A 19010-nucleotide genomic window follows, 5' to 3' on the forward strand; every position below is an offset into this window, starting at 1 on the left:
TATACTGTTCCTAACACAGTTTTTGAAATATAGTAGTGTATAAAGTCTATTAAAAACTAATTTGTCTTCCTTCCTCCTTCTTTCTTACCTCATTTCTTCCTACCTTATTCTTCTTCCTCCACTTCAACTTGTATGGCAGAGAAGGTGAAGTACATGATTGCAAAATCTTGAGATTGAATACTTACATGTTTTAGCATCGAGACTTTCCCCTTTTTTTCCAAACAAAACTATAAGCTGCAGTTGAGGAAGGAGAAGGGGATCCAAGTCCCTATGCCCCTCTTTTGAGTGAAGACCCTTCTTTTCATGCTTTAGAACCTCCCTTGAATCCTGAAAACTTTTTGCAGTAGAATTTGAAAACCACTGATATAGCCCAACCCCTTCATTTTTCAGATGACGAAACTGAACTTCAGAGAAGTTGAGTGACTGACCTAAACTTGCAAAGCTGGTATGTGGTGAGCTAAGGCTAGAACTCCTTGTGTTTTTACCTTACCTTACTGTTCCCCTTACCAAGTGAAAGTACAGAGTGCAAATGCATATAATTAAGATTCCTCTCTTGAAGGAGTCTCTATTTGTGGAGATGGTGTTTAGGTTAAAAAGTTGAAGAAATGTTAAGTAGCATGATATAACTATGAAATGGATAGAATAGGTAAATACTTCAAGAAGAGAGGAACATGGATGATCATTGTCTTTTGGGATGGACTCTGCAAANATGGATGATCATTGTCTTTTGGGATGGACTCTGCAAACTCCATGAGGGCAGGGACTTGTTTGCTCATTGTCATTTTACTCCCAGTGCAGACAGAAATGCCTGACTTCCCACAAGACATTATTACTTGCTCTTTTGAATGAAATGAATGAATGGTGTAATGAAGTATATAATTCAATCAAACTTGGAAAAAGTTCAGGGATTTAGATAATTTAGAGCAGGGTGTTTAAACTGGGTTGCTCTTCATTATTGGGTGATGAAATAAGTTTAGTGGATCATGATCTACATGTAAAAAGTACAGAGTGTCATTATGTCATGAAAATTGTTTGGATTTATACGTGATACTGATATACAATACATATGTTTAATTGTGTGTATACTTGGTCACAATTTATGTCTCACTTTAGGTCATGATTAAAAATGTTTGAAAAATAGAGGGAATATTGAAGTTGGAGGCAGGCATATAAATGTTTTGTGGCAGAATAGTAACTTCAACAGTTTTGCTAAATCAGAGGTGAAAAGAAGAGTGAAATCAAGATAAAGTTTATCCAGAGGAAGAGGAATCTACATGGTTCTTTAGCTATTGAAGAATCATTGGGGATCCTTTTTGCCTTTCACTGTCTCTACACTCCACACCAGAAAGATTCAACCAAACTATACTTTAGAAAGATTAATTCATCAGGAATGGTAAAATTTGATTGGAACTGGGGAGACCAGATAGAGGACTATGCAAAAGAGATAATCACAGAATGAGAAGTTGTGGCCTTGAAGGGTGACAACTAGTAGAGAAAAAGTTTCTTGGCATGACTGGGGCAGAATGAGGTTAAAAAAAAGTGAGTGGGTGATGTTGATATAGAGCCCAAATAGCAAACAGTTTTTTAGAACTGAGGGGAAAAAATTAAAGGAAAAGAAGTTGGAATAGAGTCAAGAGAAGGTTTTTGTTAAAATGGGAAGAAGGTGAGAATCTCTTTAGGGTCAAGTAGGGAGAGTCAATAGAGAACACCCTTAGACATGACTAGAAATGAATCTAGAGAAGACATCAAAATTCTAGCTAAAGAGATAACCTTGAAAGGAAGAGAATTCCCTTCTGAAATACCAGATGGAATGAGAGGGCAACTGATTGTAGGCAATAGAAACTTAAAGTGTGAATAAACACTGCTNCATGACTAGAAATGAATCTAGAGAAGACATCAAAATTCTAGCTAAAGAGATAACCTTGAAAGGAAGAGAATTACCTTCTGAAATACCAGATGGAATGAGAGGGCAACTGATTGTAGGCAATAGAAACTTAAAGTATGAATAAACACTGCTTTCTGTAAGTTGAAGATTGACCAGGGACAACTATTCTAATCAGGCATATGGTATTACTCTACTAATTTGTGTTACTAACAAGAGACATTTTTTAAGTGTGTAAAAACATTTTCTTTGCTGTGTAGGAAGCATATGCTTTACTCACCCCAAATTTGTCTAGGACATTACTGCTACTTGGGAAATTACAAAGTTTTGAGCATTCTCCATTTATGGGTAAGTTAGGAATTTAGAAAGAAGAGTATTGTATGAAACTTTTGGATTCTCTGTTCTTAAAAATTACTTAAAATGAATTTGATAATGATAAAACAAGTTCAGAAAGCTAGAAATATAGAGTATTAAAATATGTTCACATTAGTCAAGTCTTTTTTTTTCCTTTTTTTGATTTGGTTCAGTTTATCTGCCATTCAGAGGAAATTTAGAGGACAAGAATTATAAATAATTATAATTTAAATAAAAAGCCATTGCTTGATTTATTTGTTTAGAAAAGGAAACTAAATAATGCCCCTGTTGTTTACTGAGGGAAAGATATGATGGCATTATAGATGTCCCATAAACATGTGTACGTGAGTTTATATAATTAAGAGAGCATGAGTGTGTGTGTGTGTGTGTGTGTGTGTGTGTGTGTGTGTGTATGTGTGTAATGAAACTGTCTCTAGGCATGGTCAGGTACAAAGGTCTATCACTTAAGTCTCAGAACTAAATAAACATGTGAGTTTATGATTATTTTATTGAGCTTTCTTATTTTATGAGCCAGTAATGGCCCTTGGGTCAGTTATATTGATGAGCACTAGAAATCTACAGCTTCAATGAGATTTTATTTATTTATTGTTTTTATTTTAAAGTGCCAAGAAGAAAATGCTCAGTTCCCAGTCTTATTTTTCATTTACAGTAAACCACAGAAATAAAATTTTTTATTATAGAGAAGGAACTAAAATATATGTTAAGTGTTCATAAGTGGCAATTTGTTTATGACTTTCTAATTTACTTTCAATTTCCAATGCAAATTGTTGAACTTCTGAGATTAAGTATATGCCTTACCATCAACTTCAATATCAGGCTTATGTTGCTTTTACACTTGCTGAACTTACTGGCAAAATTAATAGGGTTATGTGGTTTAGCATTTGTGAGGAAATAATATATAATGAAGCACAAATTTTAAAATTCATTTTTGTTTTACTGTTGCATATACTGTAATTTATTCATGTAATTTGTATATATTCATGTAATTTATTCATGTCATTTTTTTGAGAATTTCTTTCTTTGTAACCTTCTATGGGAAATTGCAGGCCTAAATGGAGCTATGCATCATCCCAGTTTAGTCTTTCCAAATTTGCCAACCAGGTAAGTCCCTCACCTCTTCTAGGGCTAGGTAAATAAATCAATGGTGTGAGGTAAAGAGATAGCTCCAGTTCCACAGAAAAAGACTTGAAGAATGAGAAGTAAATGCCCCTGACCAAAGTATTAACATTACTAATATCATGAATAGATCTGGTTTGAAAATTAAGCATAAAAGTTTCACTTAATGTAGTAGTTGATATTTTGGATTACTTACCTATTTCAATATAAAACTAAAGACTTAATATTTAGCTTTAGAATTAAGTAACTTCCTTATTCTACTTGTTTTGTCAGCATCTTGTCATTTTTACTGATAACACCGCTACTAAAGTTTGCCATGTGAAATAGAGGCATTTGCCAGTTTAGCTTCAGGTATCTTAAATATTTTGGGTTTTTTTAGATTATCCTAAAGTTAAAAAGGAAACCGTTTGACTTGATACATGAATGTGTTCCCTGTGGTCAAAGCCTGCTATGAAATTCTGAAAGGATTCTTAGGTTAATTTTTGAGTCATGGACTTTTAGTGCTAAAATATTTATTAAAATCACACCATGGAGAATGAAAAGTATTATTGTCAATTGCATCCTGTATATTTAGAATTAAATCCTTCAAGTTTCTTTATAACAGTTGAGAACAGTTAATTCTGGTGACCAAATTTGGAGTGTAACGTCAAAGGATATCTAAGCAAGAAACACCTATTTTCTAAGTATATAAATATTCTAAATAGGATTTATGTCCAAGTTAAATAAAACCAAAATCTAGTGTTAATTATTCTACTAGATCTTGCATTTCTTTGTGTTACCGTTTACACCATTGTAAAAAATTATGAAAACAAATTCTTATGATTTATGACCTTACATGAATTCAAATGATTTTGAAATTCAAATAATTCTGGAGACAGCGGATAAAAACCGTTTAAGGGAACTCCTGTGTATGAGAGCTCTAATAATACTTCCACAGGCATTTCTGAAGTCCTAACACTTGTCATTCTATAGATTTCAAAATCCAAGCCTTGTAGAGTGGATTTTTTTTTTAACAAATATTTTTCTCTCAGTGAAGATAGTAAAATTTATGGCAGAGTAAGAACTAGATGTTGAGTCTGGGAACAGAGTAGCTAAGGGAGCCCACTCTAAAAACTAAATAAAGTGGCTTGTTATCTGGAGTCCTCATATGTGACGTGGTGACCTGAGAATGCATTTGGTATCAGATAAATTTAGGTTGGGGGGTGCCTGGTTGGCACAGCGGTTAAGCGTCTGCCTTCGGCTCAGGGCGTGATCCCGGCGTTATGGGATCGAGCCCCACATCAGGCTTCTCCGCTATGAACCTACTTTTTCCTCTCCCACTCCCCCTGCTTGTGCTCCCTCTCTCGCTGACTGTCTCTATCTCTGTCAAATAAATAAATAAAATCTTTAAAAAAAAAGATAAATTTAGGATGGAATCTTGGTCTTGTCAGTGGTGCGTGTCCCTGCTCAAGTTACTGAACCTTTTGAGTTTCAGTTTTCTCATCTATAAAACTGAGGACAATAACACATTTTAGTGTAGGATCTGGCTAGGATTAAATGAGAAAAGGGCCTCACAAAATGCCTGGCTCAGAATTGGCCCCTCCTACGTGGTGAGCACAGTACTGTCCTTTCAAATGCAACTCTCTGAATTGTCCTACCCAAGCTACAACCCTTTCTCAGAGATAGGTTTGCCTCTTAGATTATTCTCCTAGTTTTGCTCATGAATGAAGGCAAATGATTGCCTTTGACAGCAGTGTATATATATATATATATATACCAACAAGGGGTGGGTGGAGGAGGGCTACATTTCGTGCAAGTTAAATCTTTTATTTCTTGCATATCTTAAGAATTTTAAAAATCTACAACTTTTTTTTTTAGTTTTATAATCCATATGGAATATCTGGATTTTCTTCTGCTTTTGAAAACAGAAATGTGTGAATCCTTCATTTCTTTTATAGTTTCAGACTAATAATAACTCACACTGAGTATTTTACAAATGTCAGTTACAATACTAAATGATTCCCATGTATTAACATACTTACTTCTCAGTTATATATGAAATATTATTTCATTTTTACACATAAGGAAATTGAGGCAAAAATAATTTTTTTGTGGTAAGTGGTAGAGCCAGGATTTGAACTTTCTCGGAGACTGTCTTTAGAGCCAATAGCTTATTCACCGCACAGTAAATACTCAGACATAAAATCAGTCTAGAAAATAATATCGGGCTATGTCATTAATGAAGTTCTGTCGCTTGTTTTTAATGGTTTTTTTGGTGTATGTGTGTGTATTTGTGTGTTTTGTGTAAAGAAATTGCTATGCTCTGTGAGTACCTATTTGCTGAATGAACATTTTGTTTATTAGAAACTAGATAACAAGAGGTAATATAACAATATTCTATATTTGTTTAACTACTATGGGTGTGGACATAAAGGGGCATTTTACCATAAGCTGAAAAAATTGAAAAATATACTTTTTCAATCCCTGATGTTTAGATATTTTTTGGTGCTTAGGTAAGAATTTTGTTTTTGAAAAAAAATCCTGAGCAATTTAAGAATTTTTTATTGAATGTATGCTTAATTGCCTAATAGGTAATATTTAGCTTGTTTATGTTATATGTAAAGTAATTATTTTGTTAATCAAAATAGTTTTAACAGTTTATCAAGAATTAGTAACACAAACTGGAAAATACCTACCATGTGCAGTGAATTAAATCCAAACCTGGGGAAAATAACCTTTACTTTTTTGAACAGGACACATTTTGACTGTACATGTCCAGCCATGATGGAACCATGTTGTCAGAGAGAGCAAAGCCGGCAGCTTTAGCAAAATCCTACAACATGACTGCACTTTAATATGCAAATATAGGTCTTCTATATGATTTTCAGTTTAACATTAAAACATTTTTCGTCAGGGAAACTAAGAGTGAATAATAAAGATAGCATTTAAAATAAAACAAAACTCAGATGGAGGTTAAGAAACTGTTCACTATTAATTTCTTCATATCTAAGTGTGATATCAGCAAATATTTTACCTTATTTCTTGAACCTTGCCCGAAAATAGCTGAGGTAATCCATAGCATTTACACATACTACTGCAGAGTAAGTAGAGGACGCTTGGTCTCTAACCCTAATAATGACCTTGAGGGAGTAACATCATTTCTCTGGGTCTCATTCTCTCACCAGAGGTTGGAATGAGGTTGTTGACTTTCAAACTGTGCTCAGCCAAGTCCAACAGATCGGGAGTGCTTTCGTTTCCCACATAATTCTGACTTCGTATTTTACCTCTTGGTTGCATGCTTCTTTGTTTAAAAGATACTTCCATAAAGTGAAGATTTGAAAAGCTCCTAGACTGGATTACATCTGGAAATCCTTCCACCTTTAACACTTTATGATCCATTTCTTCTTTTCTAATTCCTGTACTAGAGTTAGACACACAAATTACCAGTGCTTTATACCCCCAACTTTTCATGGGATACTCATCTACCCATTTTTACCAGTTGCAGTTCAGTTGTTTTTCAAGGTCCAACTCTATGGCCATCTCTGTGATGAATCGACTTAATAAGCCAGGGAAAAACCTCTTCTTCCTTGGAATTTCAGTAACAGTATGTTAGCATATTTCTTTATGAGACACTTACCTGTTCTTCATTCTATCATGGTGTTTATGTCTTTGAAGAGTTGCCATCTCCAATTCCTGCAGGGGCAGCAAGGGTATGGGGATGAATAAAAGATAATGATGCAGTGATAGGGCACTCTCTGGAGAGCACGTGTGTCATCAGGAGGGGTCAGAGCCTTAATGGGCTTCCTGGAGACTCTCCGCAGGGAAATTAAGATCAATATTACCAAATTGTGTTTCAGTAAAACAAAATGTATGCTAGAATGTCTTATGAAAGTTCTAGCTTTTGGAAATTTACATTAAAAAATAAAAACCAAATAATGCCAGAATAACAACAAGAAATGTGTGATGGCCAATTATGTACAGCTCTGGACTGCACAAGCATGCATGTCTTCATTCCTTAACATGAACACAATCGATTTAGCTATACCTTTGTTCAACAACAAAATTTAGTGTATATTACTGGGAATGTTCAGATAGCTTTTTTGTATAGGTCTGAGTAAAATGATACTGATAAAAACTAGTGCAAGCTTGACTGTCAAGAGCAATATGACAATATCCTCAAAATGATAAAATTGTAAGTGGGTCATCTTCAAAGGTGAAATATTTTGCTCTTCACCTCAGTGTCCCCTACTTAATGCTCTGCAGTACAATGTAAATACCTTCCAGAACGAGAAGGAACGTTTCACAGTTTTACCATGGTTAAGTAAGAGGCAGATGGATTGGCCAGTTGCCTAGAAGAAAAGTCTCACCTGGAAATTGAGAAGGGTTTTTAGTGCAAGCGTCCGTTAATCTCGAAGGAGATAATTTCTATTAGAGACTGGGTTTCTTTTTGTTGCTTTTCCTGAGCAATTTTAGTACTCAGTAAGTAAACTAGGATATACCAGAATACTGACAAGTATTCTTTTATATTCTTTTAAATATTGCTCTGCTGCTGATCACACTTTACTTGTTCTTACCACAACAGTTTTAATTTTAAATTATCCAAATAAAATTTTAAGCACTCATATTTTAATTCTCTATATAACAGTGATAATAGTGTTTATATCAGATTTATACTGGTGTTTTATTATTGTGTCCTGTTTGAAGTAATTCCCAATTAAGCTTTCATATTCTAGTTAAAATTTTACTCTAACGTGTTATTCTGTTTATGACTAAATAACCAAGTATTCACCTGGGCATTAAGGAGGGATGCTTGAACACCTCTGAACTCAATGACCTATGGACTTAACATGCACAAACAAAATAAAATATGAAATGATGTATTTATGATAAGATGACAGCTTTCCTGTTATGAGGAAATCACCAGTTGTTTATCACCTTGCACTTTATTAAAATAAGTATAAAATTGATTATATTTATTGAAAAATCAGTGATGATTTATTAAAGTATGTATTCATTTATTTCAAATAGTTTGAATAAAATCTCTCTTGATTTTATTTAATAAATCAGCCAAGAGAAGTTCGCATTTTCTTTCCAGCACAGTAGTTTTTGATGGTTCAGAGTTCTCTGCGCTACCCAGTACCTTTTCTTTTTAATAGTCCTGTTAACTAGGTAGGCAGAGATGATCCACCTGTTTTCCCAGCGGAAACTCCCCCTGGTGCGGGGCCCCTCCCTGTGCAGACTTGCCAGGCTGCCATTTCCTTCCTCAGCCTTTGTTACACTGCCCCCTGCATCTCACCAAGGGTCTCACAGTGTAAATTGTTCAGTTACTCCTCTCTCTTCTCTCCCTGAAAAAGTAAACAGTCTGTGCAACTTTTCATTGAAGTTCAGTATCATTGAGTTAAAGCTGAGCTTACTCAGTGATAAGTCTACTCTCTTTAAACCCAAGGAGAAAGCTAATATTTAAATAGAAAGTAGGTACTATTTTTTTAAACTAAGTATGTACATATATTTTCCTTGAAGATTTATCATAATAGCATCCATTGCAGGACTAAACAGCCTAACATCTTAATAAGTACTAATAGTTGCTTAGAACTATTTCCGTATGTTAGTATACTTGGTCAATAATAACTAACAGCATTGATAACAAGAATAACCAACTTAACACAATTTTCTATGCAGATGACACTTTCATATGAAATACCTCATTGGATTATAACTACCCTAGTCTTAGTAGTGGCATCAGTATTAGTAGTGTTATTACAGACACTATTAAAGATTCAAAAGTAAGGTAAATAAAGGCTAAGGTTCAAGAAGCCAGCGGATGGCAGCTTTCAGAATGTAGATCTTTTACTCTTTCAATGAATTAGAATTTTACCAAAACTGACATTTTTCTCTTTGACCCAACATATCATTATCGGACAAAAATCTCAAGTAAATACGAATTGTTAATCTCAGCATTTCTTAAAATAGAAATTATTAGAAACAAATCAAATTATTAAATAGGAGAATGGTTAAGTATATTATTATACATCTTCATGATAAGCATTAAGCCCGCATTACAAATAGTGTTTTTTAATCACATGGGAAAATGCTCACGGGTTTTTTCTTTTACAGTTTATTATTTTTTCAGTTTTTATTTTAATTCCAGTTTGTTATTATACAGTGTATCATTAGTTTCAGGTGTACAGTGTAGTGATTCAACACTTCCACACAACACCCCGTGCTCATCACAAGTACACTCCTTACTCTCATCACCTATTTAACCCCTTCCCCCAACCACCTCCCCTCTGGTACCATCAGTTTGTTCTCTATTATCAAGAGTCTTTTGGGGAGCCTGGGTGGCTCCGTTGGTTACGCATCTGCCTTCGGGACAGGTCATGATCCCAGGGTCCTAGGATTGAGCCCCGCATCGGGGGGGTCCCTGCTCAGCGGGGAGTCTGCTTCTCCCTCTCCTTCTGCTTGTGCTTGCTTGCTTTCTCTCTCCATCAAATAAGTAAATATAATCTTAAAAAAAAAAAGTCTGTTTCTTGGACACCTGTTTCTTGGGTGGCTCAGTCGGTTAAGCATCTGTCTTCGGCTCAGGTGGGATCGAGTTCCTCATCGGGCTTCCTGCTCGGTGGGGAAACTGCTTCTCCCTCTGTCTCCCCACTCCAAAGCTTGTGCGCACTCTCTCTCAAATAAAATCTTCTAAAAAAAAGAGTCTGTTTCTTGGTTTGTCTCTCTTAAATTCTTTTTTCACTTTGTCATTGGTTTTGTTTCTTAAATTCCACATGGGAGTGAAATCATTATGATAATTGTCTTTCTTCTACTTACTTATTTCACTTAGTGTAATACTCTCTAGCTCCATCCATGTCACTGCAAATGGCAAGATTTCATCCCTTTTATGGCTAAATAATACTCTGTTGTATGTATGTTTATGTATGTTTATGTATGTGTGTGTGCATGTATAGATATGTAGATATAGATTTATGCCTCACTTCTTTATCCATTCATCAGTCGATGGACACTTGGGCTGTTTCCATAATGTGGCTATTGTAAATAATGCTGCTGTAAACATTGGTGTGCATATATCCTTTTGAATTAGTGTTTTTGTATTTTTTTGGTAAATACCCAGTAGTGTGATTGCTGGATCATAGAGTAGTTCTATTTTTTAAACTTTTAAGAAGCCTCCACTCTGTTTTCCACAGTGGCTGTACCAGTTTGCATTTCCACCAAAAGTGTAAGAGGGTTCCTTTTTTCTCCACATCCTTGCCAACACCTGTTGTTTCTTGTATTGTTGATTTTAGCTATTCTTACAGGTGTAAGATTGTCCTGTTGTAGTTTTGATTTGCGTTTCCCTGATGAGGGGTGACGTTGAGCATTTTTTCATGTGTCTGTTGGCCATCTGTATGTTTTCTTTGGAGAAATGTCTGTTCATGTCTTCTGTCTCTTTTTAATTGGATTATTCATTTTTTGAGTGTTGAGTTGTTTAAATTCTTTATATATTTTGGATACTAACCCTTTTGCAGATATTTCCTTCCATTCCATAGGGTGCCTTTTAGTTTTGGTGATTGTTTTTTTCCCTGTGCAGAGCTTTTTATTTTGATGTAGTTCCAATAGTTGATTTTTGCTTTTGTTTCCCTTATCTCATAAGACTTATCTAGTTGCTATGGCTGATGTCAAAGAAATTACTGCTTGTGTTCTCTTCTAGGATTTTGATGGTTTCAGGTCTCACATTTAGGTCTTCAATCCATTTGAATTATTTTGTGCATAGTGTGAGAAAGTGGTCCTGTTTCTTACTTTTGCCATGTTGCTGTTCAGTTTTCCTAACACCATTTGTTGAAGAGACTTTTTCCCCTTGGATATTCTTTCCTGCTTTCTTGAAGATTACTTGACCATATAATTTTGAGTTTACTCATGTGTTTTCTATTCTGTTCTATTGACCTACATGTCTATTTTTGTGCCAGTACCATACTGTTTTGATTACTACAGCTTTGTAATATAAATTGAAGTCTAGAATTGTGATGCCTCCAGCTTTGGTTTGGTTTTAAAATTGCTTTGACTATTTGGAGTCTTTTGTGGTTCCATACAAATTTTAGGATTGTACTAGTTCTGTGAAAAATGCTGTTGGTGTTTTGATAGGGATTGCATTAAATGTCTAGATTGCTTTGTGTATTATAAACATTTTAACAATATTTGTTCTTCCAATCCCTGAGCATGGAATGTTTTTCCATTTCTTTGTGTTAGTTTCAACTTCTTTCTTTAGTGTTTTATACTGTTCAAAATACAGGTCTTTGACCTCATTGGTTGTGTTTACTCCAAGGTAACTTAATTGTTTTGGGTGCAAATGTAAATTGGATTGTTTGCTTAATTTCTCTTTCTGCTGTTTTGTTATCGGTGTGCAGAAATGCAACAGATTTCTGTACATTGATTTTGTATCCTGAGACTTTTCCTGAATTTATTTATTAGTTCTAGCATTTTTTTGGTGCAGTCTTTGGGGTTTTCTATATATAGTATGTCATCTGCAAATAGTGAAAGTTTTACTTCTTCCTTACCAGTTTGGATGTCTTTTATTTCTTTTTGTTGTCTGATTGCTGAGGCTAGGACTTCGAGTAGTATGTTGAATAAAAGTGGTCAGCATGGACATCCTTGTTTTGTTCCTGACTTTAGGGCGAATGCCCTCACTTTTTCCCCATTAAGGATGATGTTAGCTATGGGTTTTTCATAGGTGGCCTTTATTATATTGTGATATGTTCCCTCTAAACTTACTTTGTTGAGGGTCTTTATCATGAATGGATGTTGTATTTTGTCAAATGCTTTTTCTGTTTCTGTTGAAATGATCATATGGCTCTTTATCCTTTCTGTTATTGTGATATATCCTGTAGATGGATTTGCAAATACTAAATCACTCTTACAACCCAAGAATAAATCTCACTTGATCATGGTGAATGATTTTTTTAATGTATTATTAGAATCTTTTTGCTAGTATTTTGTTGAGGATTTTTGCACTATATTCAAGAGAGCAAAAAGCTCTCCTTTTTAGTGGTGTGTTTATCTCATTTTTATATCGGGGAAATGCTTTCCTCATTGAATGAATTTGAAAGTTTTCCTTCTTTTTTCTATATTTTGGAATAGTTAGAGAAGAATAGGTATCAACCCTTCTTCAAATCTTTGGTAGAATTTGCCTGTGAAGCCATCTGATCCTGGACTTTTGTTTTTTGGGAGTTTTTTGATTACTAATTCAGTTTCTTTGCAGTTATCGGTCTTTTCAAATTTTCTATTTCTTCCCATTGCAGTTTTGGTTATTTATATGTTTCTAGGAAGTTATCCATTTTTGCTAGGTTGTCCAGTTTGTTGGCATACAGTTTTTCATCATGTTCTCTTAAAATTGTTTGTATTTTTGTGATATTGGTTATTATTTCTTCTCTCTCATTTGTGATTTTATTTATTTGAGTCCTTTCTCTTTTTCTTGGTAAGTCTGGCTAAAGGTTTATCAATTTTATTGAATTTTTTCAAAGAACCAGCCCCTGGACTCATTGATCTGTTCTATTGTTTTTTTAGTTTCTATACCATTTATTTCTGCTCTAATCTTTAATATTTCCTTCCTTCTGCTGGTTTTAGGTTTTGTTTGTTGTTCTTTTTCTAGCTCCTTTAGGTGTAAGGTTATGTTGTTTACTTGAGATTATTCTTGCTTCTTGAGTTAGGTCTGCATTGCTATGAACTCCCCTCTTGACAACCGCTTTTGCTGCATCCCAAAGGTTTTGGACCATTGTGTTTTCATTTTCATTTTCATATGTTTACATGTACTTTTTAAATTTCTTCTTTAATTTCCTGGTTGACCCATTCATTGTTTAGTAGCATATTATTTAACCTCCATGTATTTGTGGTCTTTCCAGATTTTTTCTTGTGGTTGACTTTGTTTCATAGCATTGTGGTCAGAAAAGATGCATGGTAGTAGGACTTCAGTCTTTTTTAATTTTTTGAGGCTTGTTTTGTGGGCTAATATGTGATCTGTTCTGGAGAATATTCCATGTGCACTTGAAAAGAATGTGTATTCTGCTGTTTAAGATGGAATGTCCTGAATACATCTGTTAAATCCATCTGTTTCAGTGTGTCATTCAAAGCCGTTGTTTCCTTGTTGATTTTCTGTTTAAATGATCTGTTTGTTGATGTAAGTGGGGCATTAAAGTTCCCTACTACTACTGCATTATCAGTGAGTTCCTGTATGTTTGTTATTGTTTTATGTATTTGGCCTTCTATGTTGGGTGCATAAGTATTTACAATTGTTACATCAGAAAATGTTCGCAGGTAATGGTAAGTGAAAAGAGCAGGATATACAAGTATACAATGCATATTATTACAATTATGGAAACATACCTCTGAGTCCTGAGCCAAAATGCTCCAGTGTGCAAAGCATCTACCCATCTCTGGATTCTAGGGCCTTCTCTGGAATTTCTTGGTCCACTTCTTTGCGGGCCTGCTCCTCCTTCATGTATGAAATTAAATGTTACTTTGTCAGGAAAGCATTTGCTGACCCTCAGGGTCACTTCAGACTAGGTATGCTCCCTCTCCAGCTATATATTCTCATAACACTTAAATTTTCCTTCATAACACTTATTATGATTACAGTTAATCAGCCTTGTGATATCTTTGAATATCTGTCTTCCTCAATAGACTATAAGCTTCATTTGAGCAGTAACTGTGTCAGCCTTGTTTGCTTAAATACCTGGCACACAGACTGGGACATAGAATGAATTCAGTCAACACTTGTTGAAGAAATGAATGAATGAATGAATGAATGAATGCGAGGCACTGTGCTGAGAACTTTTCAGGTCATCTTATTGAGACCCCACAAAAATGTTATGGAGTAGGTAACATCTTTGTCACATTTTATGGATAAAGAAACTAAATCTAAGAGAAAATTGTCCAAAGTTATATAGCAAGTAAGTGGGACAGCTTAAATTTAAACGCTGATATTTTGAATTCTAGTGCCCAAGCTTTTAGCCTCTGATTGTTTAAGAGAATGCACAACTAATGCAACTAATAAGACAACTATATTCTGTTGAACTATATTAAATGGTTATATTTGTAGGTCAAATGTGGTAATATATCACCAATTTCCTATTTATTACTAATAATGGTAAATGAAAATAGTGGTAGAATTGCTGTGTAGTTTTTTGCATACTCTTCTACATTCCTCAAATTTTCTGCTCCTGGGTGGCTCAGTCGGTTAAGCATCTGCCTTCCGCTCTGGTCATGATCCTAGGGTTCTGGGATGGAGCCCTGCCTCAGGCTCCCTGCTCAGCAGGGAGTCTGCTTCTCCCTCACCCTCTGTGTGCACACTCTCCCTCTCTCTCTCTGTCTCTCAAATAAATAAATAAAATCTTTTAAAAACAGAAAGATAATTATTAAAATCTGTTCACCTCAAACTGGTGAAGCTAGATCTCAAGTCCATTTCTTTGGCACCAAATCCCAAAGAATTACCACAAAGTAAATAGACTTTGTGAAAGAGAACATCAGAGTTCTGTGTATTGCAAAGTTGATAACTGTCTTGTGATCTGGTGTACAATTGGCAGCTGATCAGCTTTTCTGGTTAGTGTAATCCAAAGTCAATCTTTAAAATACATTTTTAAAATTTCCATTTGAAATTCTATGTAAAATCTAAGGCCGCAGAACAAGACCACATTAAGTCTGTGTCATTGAAACTCTTAATTAATGGATTGAGCTGGTTAAATACATTTCTTTATAATATACCTTTAACCTTTGCTGCTATTTTCTCTCACACTGCTAGCAATCAAATGTATAGCATTGAGTTTTAGAGACACATGTTGTATTTATTACAAGCATTAGTATTCAAGATAAACTTAGTTTTCAAAAGGTAGTTTTGTTCCTGAAAGCCACCAAGGTTTCAAAATTTTTTTCTATAGTTTCCATCATACTTTTTGACTTCCCTTCCCGTGATTGCTATCTTGATTGTTCCTGCTCTTGAAATAGATACAAATGAACAAGGACTCTGAATAACATCAGGTTCCTACCACTCTAGTTTGTTAAGTACTTTTAACAGGAAAGGATAAACTATCCTGGGATACAGCATTTGATAGGCACAAAGTCAGGTCATGCTGCCTACATGCGGATCCTGACGATTGTGATAGCTGCTGGCTCCGTATAAGTCTACTCAGGTGCCCATTATACACCGGGTCCAAAGAATCAGATGTGAATCCTAAGTGATTATGCAGGGTCTGTTCTTAACATATGATTTACTAGTCTTGAATGAATGAATGAATGAATGAATGAATGAATGAATAGCCTGTACCCTAACTGGCTTCTTAATTTCTAGCTGTTGTTTCTTGATGATTACATTGGACTTGTTGGCCCTGACCTTATAGATGAAGCTCATTGTTCTTTCTTTGCACATTGTCCTTAAAGACCAGCCTTTGCCAAATTATTTCCCCTTAAAGCCCTCTGCATGTCTTAGAGTAAAACTTTCATTGTCCCTCTTAAGGGACCCCAGCATAGTTTCTCTCTAAATATTGACAGTAATTTTAATATATTTTAACAACTAGATTTAAATAACCTGACTTGGCTTTCCTTCATTGATCATATGCATGTTGAGTTTGTGTTTTCTGCAGGGGAGTGAGCTAAGCCTTGAAAGGGAAGACAAAATATACTTAAACAATAGTCCTTGCCTAACAGTATTATGTACTTAAGTTAAATTAGTAATAATTTGCTATGGTTCATTTGCAGAAATCAGTGTGTATCCTTACAGATGGACCCTGGCCAAATTCAAGCAGACAACAAACAAAAATTTAAAAACCTTTCCTAGGCTTAAAATTTTAAGTTGATTTTGAAAATTCACTCTCCAAAAGTGAATTCAAAAACTGAGTCATTTAAAAATCTTATTTAACATCTCAACAATTTAAAATATGACAAAGCTTACCAACCCACTTGTTTCTTCACTCACTATTTTCTGAATGATGTCAGTGCTTTAAAACTCATTTTCAAAATCTCTAATTTCTTTCATGAGAATGTCTACCTTGGGACACACTTCTTTTACCAATTCACAGCTCACTGTTCTTTTGCATGTAATTGTATGTGTGGATCAGCTATTCTTTTTTTTCTTTTTATTTATTTTATTATACTAGTAAAATTTATAATGTGTTCTTGGCTCCAGGACCTGCCACATATAAGACTTCCAAGATAGATGTATATCTGATCTTTTTTTTTTTTAATCTTTTGATTTGTACACTGCTTTGCTCAAAAAACCTTTAATGGCCTAAAATCATTCATGGAAACAAATCTCAAAATTTCTGCCTAGCTCTCTCCAAACCTCCATAATATGATCCCACTCTAAAGGTCCAGTGACATTTCTCACACATTCTTTCAAACATCCATTACTTGCTTTCCTTTAACCCCAAAATCTTCTTTTCTTTTGTTCACCAATCAAAATTTGCACATTCTGTAAAGCCTACCTTAGAGCGAATATCTTTGATCTCTCCAATCTTCAACTGTGAATCGTGCTCTGAATTTCAGAAGTAACGAGTTAAAATAATGTAATTGCCCAGTTATTCATGCTGATTATTCTTACCAATTTTTCTCTCCACAAATAAGTTAAGACTCCTTGGGAGTAGAAAGGGTGTGTTCTATCTCTATGTCTTCAGACCCTAGCACAATGGTGTTCCTCACTAAGGACCACTTGATAAGGAGTTTAGAAATGGCTTCTGTTATGCATAATTTGACAAAATTGAGTATTTGGACATTTTGAAAAATAAGCTTAGAATCATGTGATCTTAGAACTAGCTTTTAGGCATTAAAACTTTAAGCATTAGGAATCTTAAGGATTAATACAACAAATTCTTCATGGTAGAGATAGGTCTGAGATTTAAATGGAGACAGTATGGATCACCCATTCCTGGTAGATTTTATCTCAGTGTCTTTGATATCCTTTCTCATTCTGTTTCCTCAAGCTTTAAGTGGAATATATGTGTTGTGATGGTTTTCGTCTATTAAAAGATATTAAAGGACAGTGTCTCATTTATGCTTTGGTCTGACAGGCAGAAACCACTTTAGGAATTTGAAGCAGGAAGGGATTAAATTCAAGAAACACAGGGCTCACAACACCATTGGAAAGCCTAGAGAAACAAAATTCAGGAAAGAAGGCTATTAGCTTTCAGGTTCACTGCTCACTTTGGAGTCAGGGAGCTGCCGTCACCGATCAACTGAACTATCTCCAACATCAAGGTGGCTGAGTTCCAGGAAAACAGCAGAGGCCTTTATAGAAACCTCTGTATTTTGAAGCCCAGACATTTATTTGCTTCCTACTGCTGCATGAGCAATAGTTTCAGCATCTTGTGCCCCTTCTAAATGTTATGCAAGTGTCTATATGCCAGAATCTGAACCGGAAAAAGAAATTTATTCTTATATTTACATCTTGTTAGTTCTCTATTCCAATGGTTTGATGCCTTTCCACACACCTCAGTAGCTCACAAATGATCAGTCTGCTATACACTGAACAGTAATTGATGTTTATAATAATAGAACTGTTAGTGCTGGAAGGAACTAGAACTCGGTTGAACCCATCTTCCCATTTAAAAGATCAAAATCGCATAGCAGTGGGATTGGAGAGCCAACTTTTTAAAACCTAAGTCCTTGGCTAGAGATGGAGGGTTTTCCACTACATATGGCTCTGAACCTGCCCATTGCTCTCTGCTTACAGTCAATTTAATTTTATGACCTTCTGATTTAATGAGATAAGTACTACTTATGCCTAATTACTTAGTGCTAAGACCACGTTTTAGTTTTATAAGACACACTTCAAAAATTGTTACTCGATCTTATCACATACGGACAGACTAAAAAGGAGTTAAGACTGCTCATTGCTGTTTCAAGATGAGATCACCATTTTATCTGATGACTTACAAACAGGAAAGTTGACCAATAAATCTATTTAATCAGATCTCTCAATGTTGCGAATGTTCCTCCTGGTAGCCAGATATTATAAGTCTATTGTGGCCACTTCTCATTTTTACTTGTTGTTCTGGATGGAACTTGCTGTGGCACTAGGGCTTTCTTAAGAATAAACCATTCCAAAATCACACTGTTATTATAGGTTGCTTTGTCCTCAGGCTTTCTAGTATTCCTTTTGGGCTATTGGTCTTTCAACATGCAGTTAGGGGATTAAAGTAAATCATTTAATCCATGCAGCATGTCACTCAATAGTATACTTTTGGAAATTGTTTCCACAGGAGCACCAGTGAAAGCAGCCAGTCTGAGATATTGACACTATAGAAAAAACTGACAGCTTACTCCTTGTATTGATTCTACTCTTCTCTACAAATATAGACTCCGTTCCCTACCACAGCCTTGTAAGTGGTGACTGCTGAGGTTTCTAAATTGCTTCGTAAATTATTTATTACTTGACACCTTGTAAAGACCTCTTTTCTTCTTGTCTGACTTGCTTGTGATTTCTAAGGTCTCATATATATTGAAAGGTCTCAGTGTATACTGACCATACCTTCCTATAGAACTGTTCTTCTTATTACTTTATGTTGGAAATATGACTTGTTCTAACATATTATAATCATACCTTTTGTTCATTCTTATTTCTGATATGTTGTCTACAAATTGTCATAAATGCTGATTTACATATGCTCCCCACTGAACGCTGGACAGGCTGGCAATT

General features: G+C 35.0%; 1 protein-coding gene across 3 annotated transcripts in view; it reads left to right on the forward strand.

Moving 5' to 3' along the window:
- The window catches only part of HNF4G (hepatocyte nuclear factor 4 gamma), a 121650-nt gene that overhangs the window by 46564 nt on the left and 56076 nt on the right, over positions 1-19010 (forward strand). Inside the window, exon 3 of one of the 3 annotated variants that reach the window (XM_034668863.1) lies at positions 391-445. The exons of the other annotated variants lie outside the window; for them this stretch is intronic. The gene's annotated coding sequence lies outside the window, so the exon portion shown is untranslated. The remainder of the gene's footprint in view (positions 1-390; positions 446-19010) is intronic. 3 annotated transcript variants of the gene reach the window in all.

Source organism: Ailuropoda melanoleuca, chromosome 9 (assembly GCF_002007445.2).
Source record: "Ailuropoda melanoleuca isolate Jingjing chromosome 9, ASM200744v2, whole genome shotgun sequence".
NCBI classification, from domain to species: Eukaryota; Metazoa; Chordata; class Mammalia; order Carnivora; family Ursidae; genus Ailuropoda; species Ailuropoda melanoleuca.